General features: G+C 41.6%; 1 pseudogene; it reads right to left on the bottom strand.

Moving 5' to 3' along the window:
• Positions 1-8,435: 8,435 nt before the first annotated feature.
• LOC115305266 lies at positions 8,436-10,187 on the bottom strand (annotated as a pseudogene).
• Positions 10,188-10,425: the final 238 nt, after the last annotated feature.

Raw genomic sequence — 10,425 nt, 5'->3', positions numbered from 1 at the left:
GTCCAGGGCCTGTCCATTCATGAAGTGTTCTTTTAATGGTGTCCCTCGATTTCTCTTGTAGTGCCTTTGGTTATTTTATTTTCCTACTCAATGATATATGGGACTCTCTGTCATGCGTACTTTGGCTTGTTTCTTGAGGTAGCCCTGAAAAGGAAAACAGACAGACAGACACATAGGGAACAAAAGCACGCAAACGCACAGACAAATCAAACAAACAACCAAACCAACAGGAAAAGAAAAGAAAGGAAAAGAAAAGAAAAACAGGGGACAGAAACAACAAAAGACAAAGGACAGCGTAAAAGCATAAAACTAGTGGAGGGGAGAGATAAGAACGAGATTAGGGATAATATATCTGGTAGGCAAGAATTGATCTAATTATGGCAGTGCATCAATGTTGGTCTTTCCCAGACTCCAGGGGGGAAAAGGAGAAAAGAATGGGGAATAAAAGGCAGCTCTCTAGCGTGGATGGGCTGGTTTGGTGTAGGTAGGTCAGGTCCAAGGGGCTGCTCTCTGATGACCCACCTTAGTGATTGGAGGGAAAGGAATGGTGACTCCCCAAGCCCTTCTCAAACCAACTGTTGCCGATCTCCCTGTGCCATGGGCAGGCTAAGTTGTTTTTTCCAAGCCCCGCCTCATTTCCAAATCCTAGTCCATGCACTTTAATGTTACCGCCTGTGATGAGATGTACTCCTGCAGGTGGGTGGCTTTCTACCCAGGATTGAGTAAGGGGACTGGGGAACAGCTTCCTTGTGGCACTGCCTGGAATCAGCACACCACTGATCCTAAGGAAAAATGCGCCAGATAAAGGGAATGATTTTCTCTCCCTACACCCAGCGGTTATATAAGGGATGATAATATCCCTCTACATTCCAGACTAGGGTTTTTCTTTTCCCTAGAAACCACTATACGAGCGTTTTCGGTCTCTCTGTGTCTTCCCCTCGTCTCTCCGTGACTCTGTGCAGCTCTGCTTGCTCTCCCCAGCTCTATGCTGGGCTCGAGCTCCCTCCTTGCAGGGCCTCCAGCCCCAGCCCATTTTTATTTCCCCAGTTTGAACTCACTCAGACACCTGTGAGCCTGTCTTCTTTGTGAACTCTGTGTCTTTTCCTCCCACTCTTGCAGATCAGAGTACTGTAGATTCAGTCTTTCCCAGTTTGACAGATGCAGTTGGGTGAAGATTACAGAGTTCCCTACTTCTCTGCCATCTTTCTCCTCCTGTCTAACACCTACTCTCTTGAAGCTGTTTCAAAAAACAGACTAGGAAGGAAAACTTCCAAACTCATTCTATAAGCCAGCATTACCTTTATACCCAAACCAAAGACTCCTCTAAAGAGTAGGACTACAGTCCAATTTTCCTCATGAACCTGGATGCAAAAATCATCAACAAGGTACTAGACAACTGTATCCAACAATACATTAAAACGATTACTCACAAAGAACAAGTGGTATTTATATCTAGGATGCAGGGCTGATTCAATATACACAAAACAATCAATGTGATTCATCACATCAATAAAAGAAAAGACAAGAACCACACGATCCTCTCAATAGATCCTAGAGAAAGCATTTGAGAAAAAACAGCAAACTTTCTTGACAAAAACCCTCAAGAAAGTAGGAATAGAAGTCTTAGTGTCAGTGACCAGACAACACAAAGCAATAAAAGACCTCCAAGTTGGCCAGGAGGAGGTGAAACGTTCATTTTTCACAGATGACATGATACTTTATATGGAAAAGCCAAAAATTCCACCAAAAAAACCTGCTAGAACTGATCCATGAATTCAGCAGTAGCAGGATATTAAATTAATTCAGATATAAGATGCATTTCTATACACCAATAATGAGGCAACAGACTGAGAAATCAAGGAAATGATCCCATTTATAATTGCACCAAAACCCTTGAAATACCTAGGAATACATCCAACCAAATAAGTGAAAAATCTATACCCTGTAAACTGTAAAGGCTTATGAAAGAAATTGAAGAAGGCACAAAATGTGCCATGTTTTTGGATAGGAAGAACAAATATTGTTAAAACGTCAATATTACCCAAAGAAAGCTACATATTCAATGAAATCCCTATCAAAATAACACCAACATTATTCACAGAGCTAAAACAAACAATCCTAAAAGTTGTATGGAACCGGAAAAGACCCCCCAAATAACCAAAGCAATCTTGGGGGAAAAAAATCAAACCCGGAGGCATCACAATCCCAGACTTCAATCTCTATTACAAAGCTGTAATCATCAAGACAGTAGGGTACTGGCATAAAAACAGACAGAGCAATGGAATAGAACAGAGAACCCAGAAATGGACCCACAAACATATGGGCAACTAATCTTTGACAAAGCAGGAAAGAATATCCAATGGAATAAAGACAATCTTTTCAGCAAATGGTGCTGGAAAAACTGGTCAGTGTCATGCAAAAAAAAAAAAAAAAAAAAGAATCTGGACCACTTTCTTACATCATAAATAAAAAGAAACTCAAAATGGATGAAACACCTAAGCATAAGACAGGAAGCCATTAAAATCCTCGAGGAGAAAGCAGGCACAAACCTCTTTGACCTCGGCAGCAACTTCTTACTCAACATGTCTCCAGAGGCAAGGGAAACAAAAGCAAAAATGAACTATTGGGACCTCTTCAAAGTAAAAACTTCTGTACAGTGAAGGAAACAATCGGCTGAACTAAAAGACAACTGACAGAATGGGAGAAGACACTTGTAAATGACATATCAGATAAAGGGTGGGTATCCAAAATTTATAAAGAGCTTATCAAACTCAACACCCAAAAAACAAATAATCTAGTGAGGAAATGGGCAAAAGACATGAATAGACATTTCTCCAAAAAAGACATCCAGTTGGCCAACCGACACATGAAATATACTCAACATCACTCATCATCAGGGAAACACAAATCAAAACCACAATGAGACACCACTTCTCACCTTTCAGAATGGCTAATGTTAACAACTCAGGCAACAACAGATGTGGGCGAGGATGGGGAGAGAGAGGATCTCTTATGCACTGCTGCTGGAAATGCAAACTGGTGCAGCCATTCTGAAAACAGTATGGAGATTTATCAAAAAATTACAAATAGAACTACCCTATGACTCAGCAATAGTACTACTAAATATTTATCCAAGGGATACAGGGATGCTGTTTCAAAAGGGCACAGGCACATCAATGTTTACAGCAGCACTGTCGAAAATAGCCAAAGTATGGAAAGAGCTCAAATGTCCACTGATGAATATATAGATAAAGAAGGTGTGGTATATATACATACAATGAAATATTACTCAGCAATCAAAAAGAATGAAATCTTGCCTTTGCAGCTATTTGGATGGAACTAGAGGGTATTATGCTAAGCGAAATTAGTCAGTCAGAAAAAGATAAAGATCATCTGACTCACTCAATTGAGGATGTTAAGATACAAAAGAGGTGAACATCAGGGAAGTAAAGCAAAAATACTCTAAAAACAGAGAGAGGACAAAAACATAAGAGACTGTTAAATATGGAGAACAAACAGAGGGTTACTAGAGGGATTGTGGGAGGGAAGATTGGGTAAATGGGTAAAGGACATTAAGGAATCTATTCCTGAAATCATTCTTGCACTATATGCTAATTAACTTGATTGTAAATTTAAAAAAAAAATTTTTAATTTTTTTTAATTTTAAAATTTAAAACTTCAAAAGTTTCCTTAAAAATAATTGATTTAGTGTGCAGTCATCTGGTCTCTCTTTAAAGTTTTTGAAAGGTTTTGAAGGACGAAAATATCCAAATTTCTAGGACATAAGGCTAATAACTCCAACTTCAATCCCCTCCCCTGCAACCTTTATAACTTTCGCAATTACTATCATCAAAGTATCAATCATTTGACTAAGAGAAAGTACAACCCTCAGGCTTGGCATGACTAATATGTCCTCCCCACTCCTTATCAGGCCATCATATGAAGTAAGGGAAAGAGGATTTGCAGCACCCCTGACCCATAATAGTTGCCCCAGGGGAGCCCTTGAAGACCAGGCAGACTCCAGCATCAGCACAGCAGGCATTTTCCCAAAGTGGACAGAGTGACAAAATTTTAGCACTGTGACTGGTTTGGAAAGCCTAGGAACAAGAGGGCAGCCAGGGCCCACACTTCTCTCTCTAGCCAAAATTCAATTTCCAAGCCTAAGACCCTCCTCTTGTGTTCCCAATTCCGAAGTTTTCAGATCTTCCATAGGATCATCTGAGGCCAGACACCTATCATCCACCATCTAAGGCCAGTACTTTTCAAACTGGAAAGAGCATATAGATTACTTGGGAGCCTGTTACAAATGTAGATTCTGATTCAGTAGGTCTGGGTGGGGCCTGAGTGTCTGCATTTCTAACAAGCTCCCAGGTGACAGCCACACTGCTGGTCCGTGGACTGTACTTCAAGGAGCAAGAATCTAGATGAGCATAGAAGTTGACACAACTGTGTCCCATGAAGAGTCTATCTGTCCACACCCTTCTGGTCTGTCTATCCTCCACATGACCATGGGAATCATATCTCATCCCTTCCTTATTCAGGAATCTTGCTCCCGAGCACAATACACGGTACAAACCTGTCCCATAATTTCCCTTCAAATGTGAAGCAACGCATCCCTCACAAGTCTTCTTTCATGAGTTGGAATCGCTGTCCCATTTCTTTTCCAATTCACATAACCATCTTTTATTTCCAAATTTCTCCACAGGCACCTACCTCCAGGAAGTGTCTCTTGACCAATAAATCTTTCTCAGTTTCTAGTCATACCTTCCTTTCCAAAGTAATAATGCCTTCATCCCTATCCAGTTCATAATTCCTCCTATTTCAATCTTATTTTCTACCCATTTGGCGAAAACTTCTCTCTCCCCAATAAATCTTAGATGATCTCACAAAATTTTTGCACTAGTCTCTCAAAACAGCATCTAAAGGAGTTGATAAATATATGAGGCTTTAGCAGTCTTCCTTGGAGGCACCTGTTCCCTGTAGGGAAAATGAGAAATTCCACAAGGAAGAAAGGAGCTTCCCATCCCTCCCTCCCAGAGCAGGCCCCATCCGTTAGTACAGTTGAAAACCATTGGCCCTTCTAGGCCAACCATAAAACTGACTGTTCAAGAAACATGCCTGCTGTGCCCACGGTGAAGCCAGTGTCCTCTTCATTGATTCCCTGAAGTCAGGTAGAGCAGGTTGGGTGTTCTATCAATTTCACTATTTCCTACCCCTCCCCACATCCCATGGAAATAGATGAACCAGGAGCAGGAGAGATCATGTCAGGCACTCTCCTGCACAGAGCTGTATTTTCCTTGTTGCTTTTTGAATGAACAACACTGTTCTTACTGTTGGATCTAGAGGAAGGAGAGAACCTACTCCTTGGCCTGAACAAGACTCCACTCTGATGAAACAGACAGGACAGTTACCATAATACAGCAGAGCAACACAAAAGCAAAACTAGAAGTGCCTGTGTATAGTTCTAGATGCTGGGTATAGCTCCACATAGACGTCTAGCTATAGTTCTGGATGGAAGGAAATGTTGTTTGTCAAGGAAGTCTCCCAAAAGATAATATTAAAGGAGTAGCACAGTGGTAGCCTGAAAGGAGGTGAATTTTCGGTACCAATTTAACATAAATTTATTAGATATTCATTATGTTCCTGGCCCCCAGCTGGATGATCAGGAGGAATGAACAACATACTCATACACTCATACACTCATAATCTATGATCTGAAATCAGGGAAAAAAACAAATAAAGACACAGAGATAATTGGTATTTTTTTTAAATTTCAGTTTTACTGAGGTATAATTGATATATAAAACTGTAAGATATTCAAACTGTACATTGAGGCAATTTGATATACATATACACTGTGAAATCACTCACCATTATTTCTCCACTATGAAAGGATTAATAATGATATTTTAATCTAAATGTTTCAAAAATGAAAGTAAGTGTTCAAAAATGAAAGTAAGTGTTTCCTTCCCTTCATCTTTACATGTGGAGGGGCTTCAGCTGGAGCTTTCATTTCCAAAGTGTGGTCTCTGGACCAGCAGCATCAGTATTACCTGGGAACTGTTAGAAGTACAAGCTCTGGGCCCCACCCAGCCCTACTGAATTCCAGACACTGGGAGCAGGGTTTTCACAAGCCCTCCAGATGAGGTGGCAGAAGCTGAAGTTTGAGCTATCACTAATCAGAGTACTATTTCTGGCTTCTCCCTCCACCTCCTTCACTGAGAATTTGATTAGTGAGTTGAAGAGACAGCTATGAGGATGCCCAGCTCAGTTCCTTCAGTTTTGTGTTGGCTTTCTTTATTTAACCAGAAGCACCTTGCCCACAGGACACTTGCATCCCCCCTTGCTCACACAAGAGAAAATCTAAAAGAAGCAGACTTCCTCTTGTGGTGGGAGGCAAGGTGTGCTCAGCACTACTTGTGATGAAGATGAAGTCTGTCTAATTTAACGATGGAGGCTTGGCAAACCAATTCAGCTGTAGATGATTGTTTAACCATATGTCTCTATGTCTTGATTATCATTTGGTTCTAAACACAGGAGGGGGAAGTGGAGTATTATTTATTGGACCTCTACAGCTCCAACAATGGGATGTGGTGAAAGTTGTGTGGGATGCACATTCAGACCCCACACAGTAGAGAGACCTAGTGGAGAGAATAAAGGACAGAAGAATCAGGAGAAATACTAGAATTTTGAAGTAAATGGGACTCTAAAAATGATCAGTTTTGACCTGTCATGTTATAGATAAATAAGCAGAGCACTGAAGGAACTGAGCAGCTTGGTCAAGGTCACATTACTAGCTCGTGGTGGAAACAACACCAGAACCCAGAACACCTGGGTCTCAGCTATGCACTTTCAAAGCAAGTGTACCAAAGCAAATAATAGTGCAGAACTGTCAAGTCCAAGAATGCAGATATTTCCGAGTAGAAGAAGTAATCCCAGGGATTTTCAGCATGGGTAGTGTGTTCAAAGACAAAGTGCTTTGTGATCAGAGGAAAGCTCTGGCTCCAATCCACCCCTGCATGTTCTGTTGCCCCCTCTCACAGCCAAGGCTCAAGCTACACAGTCTGCTCAGTGTGCTCTGAACACTGCTTCATTTCTTGTGCTTTTCATAGTGTTGTTCTCTCTGCCTACAGTCTCTCCCTGCTGTACACATGTGACAAAATCCTATCTGTCCTTGTAGAGAGCCAACTCAAAGGCCATTCCTCTACAAAGTCTTCTCTCAATTCACTAGTCACTGTGCCAGCCACAAATGAACACCCTACACCCTGAACTCCCAAGACAACTTTACTTGTATATTCCTTATAACAACCCTCCCTACTTTGTGTTATACCTATGTTTTACCTCTTGTACTAAAATATATGCTCCATAAAGGCAGGGTCATATTCCATCTTTTCCTCCCCACATATCTTGGTTTTTATAAATAATGCTGCAATAAACATAGAGATACATCTATCTTTTTTAATTTATGTAATAAGAAGCTTTTGCTATGAAAAGGAAACCATCCACAAAACAAAAAGTCTACCGACTGAATGTGAGAAGATATTTGTAAATGATTCATCAAATGAAGATTAATACCCAAAATACATAAAGAACTTATTCAACACTAGAAAACAAATAATCCAGTAAAAATATCATCAGATGACCTGAATATACATTTTTACAGAGAGACATACCGATGGCTGATAAACACAGGGAAACATACTCATCCTTACTAACCACCTGGGAAATATATGTTAACACTACAGTAAGATATCACTTTATACCTGTGAATGGCTAAAATCAAAAACCCAAGGAAAACTTGGCTACCATGAGGAGAAAAAGGAATTTTCACCCACTATTGGTAGGAACATAAATTGGTTCAGCCCCTATGGAAAGCAGTATGGAGGTTCCTCAAAAACAGAACTAGTATATATTCCAGTAATTATGGTACTGTTATTTTTAAAGTAATCTCCACAACCAATGTGAGGCTCTAATTCTCCACCCTTAGTTCAAGAGTCACATGCTCTACTGACTGAGCCAGCCAGGCACCCCACCGCTACTGGATATTTTATCAAAGAAAATAAAACCTTTTATTCTAGTTTTTAAAATATTTTTATAATTTTTCAAATGTTTATTTATTTTTGAGAGAGAGGAAGAAAGAGTGTGAGTGAGGAGAGGCATAGAGAGGGAGAGAGAATTCGAAGCAGGCTCCAGGCTCCCAGCTGTTAGCACAGAGCCTAATGTGGGGCTTACACTCATGAATCGTGAGACAGTGAACTGAGCTGAAGTTGGATGCTTAACCAACTGAGCCACCAAGTCGCCCCGTTTTTAATAATATTTTAAAAACCAGTGAGTAGCTACAGGCACAATTGAAAAGTAGACAGGTAAAAAAACAAATAATAAAAATAATAGATACTCGAACTAATGAGTTCAAAGATTTCAGTTTTGGCCCTCGCTTAAGTGCTGTTAGAGACCAGACTGTACCAGATCCCATAGGCGAAGTAGAGAGCAAATCCAGTCAGCATCCAGACACCAAGTCGGGCCCAGGTGTCAGCTTCCATCTGCATCATAAGGTAAACATTCACAAAGATGCTCAGTAGCGTGAGAAGAGGCAGAGCAGGGACCTTAAAGTAAAGGGGAGTGGAGCTCTGTGGCTGTCTCCAGATGACCCCAGTGATCCCAGTGATGAGCACCAGGAGCAGCACAACCACTGAAATCCACACTGGGTATCCAGAAAGCAGAGCTGGCCACTGGGCCAGCACTAAGCAAAGAAGAATGATCAGCAAAGTAAGGAGTGAGGAGCAAACATAGACAATCTGGCCAGAGAGTGGAGTGGGGGTGGAGCTGCCTGGAAAAAGTAGTCGCTGTAGAGTCAGTTTCTCTGGTGCAGGTATATTCTGCTGCTGCAACTCTGCTTCATTTCCCTCAGACTTCCTCTCAGGCTGATATCGGAGGATGAGAACACAAAGAGCAACCATGGAGTAAGATATTAGGGTCCCAATAAACACGACGTCCACAATATCAGTGAGTCGAAAGAAGAAGACTATGATTACTGCAATAATGAAAAAGGTCACAAAAAACCCGCGCTGAACGATTTTCCAGGTTAGGACCCTGACAAGGACAGGGAATAGGAGGCCATCTTGTGCCATCTTGTATAACATCTTGTGTATGCGGGGAGAAAAGTTATAGATATTTCCAAAAAAACAAAACAAAAATGCAAACATTACAACATAGTAGGCAGGCGCCCAGCCAATAAAGAGAAATGCCTCAGGCAAGCTGCTCCCAGGTTGAAGCTGGTAGTAAGGCACCATAAGTGTAAGTGCTAAAGAGACACCAAAATACAGCACAAAGCAGATGAACAGTGAAATCACAATGCCCCTGTAGATGGAACCTTGGGGATCCTGGGCTTTTTCCACTCCGGTAACAATTTCCTCAAAACCTATGAATACATAGAAACACGAGGCTGTTCCACGGAGAATCCCCTCGAAGCCAAAAGGCACAAATCCTCCAGAACCCAAGGGACCCAAGCTAGAGGTGTCATTGAGTCCAGCCTTTATGTAGTCCTCTTCTGTGAGGTTCCAGTTGTGCAGGTTCCCCTTAATGAAGCCAGACATGATTACAAAACAGAGAACCAAAATTTTCACCAACGTGAGCACTTTGAAAGCTGAGGAAATGGAATGGGACCAGAAATCCATGAAAAAGAGCACAAGGAATATAGCAATGAAATTCAGATGTTCTTCTCTAAGGAGGTGGGAAATATGTGGTAAGATACTTTCATGCAAGGCCCCACGCAGGTACTCAAAAGCTAAGAAGAGTATGTGGAAATAAATGACTGTATAAGCAACAAAGGAGAGGATGAGGTTCCAGCCAGTGGTGAAGGCCCAGAGTTCACCTACAGTGACATAGCTGTAGAGATATGCAGAGCCAGAATAGGGAATGCGAGCACTAATCTCTGCATAGCACAACCCAGTCAACATAGAGGATAGGTAGGCCACCAAAATACAAATCACAAAAGATGGTCCTGCTTGATTTCTGACCACCTCACAAGCCAGGACATACACACCTACACCCAGTGTGCGACTCACACCCAGGGTCACTAAATCCAGAGTACTCAGCCTTCTCCGTGGGTCATTCTCAGCCACCGGTTCCTCCAGTGTGGGTCTGCGTACCAGTTTCTGACCAAATCTACGAAGTGCCTGAAGCAGCATTCTAGCTGGAATTGAAGAGGATTCCAGTATGAGAGAGCTGGAGCAAGCCCAGGGAGCAGTGTCTGGGATCAGACGTGGTGACTATGAGTTAAGCCAAGTTGAGTTGGGGCTGCCAAGGTCCGTTACTCAGTCTTCAAGGTTGCTGCTTTGGTTTTCATCTGGTATGTGAAACCTCTTTAAAATGCCTAAATAAACAATAAATATTTACTGAACAAAGGTGTTCAACCAACTAACCAAA

The sequence above is a fragment of the Suricata suricatta genome, chromosome 10, assembly GCF_006229205.1.
Source record: "Suricata suricatta isolate VVHF042 chromosome 10, meerkat_22Aug2017_6uvM2_HiC, whole genome shotgun sequence".
Taxonomy (NCBI): Eukaryota; Metazoa; Chordata; class Mammalia; order Carnivora; family Herpestidae; genus Suricata; species Suricata suricatta.
The sequence above is the reverse complement of the archived record's forward strand: the minus strand, read 5'-3'. Positions and strand labels throughout refer to the sequence as shown.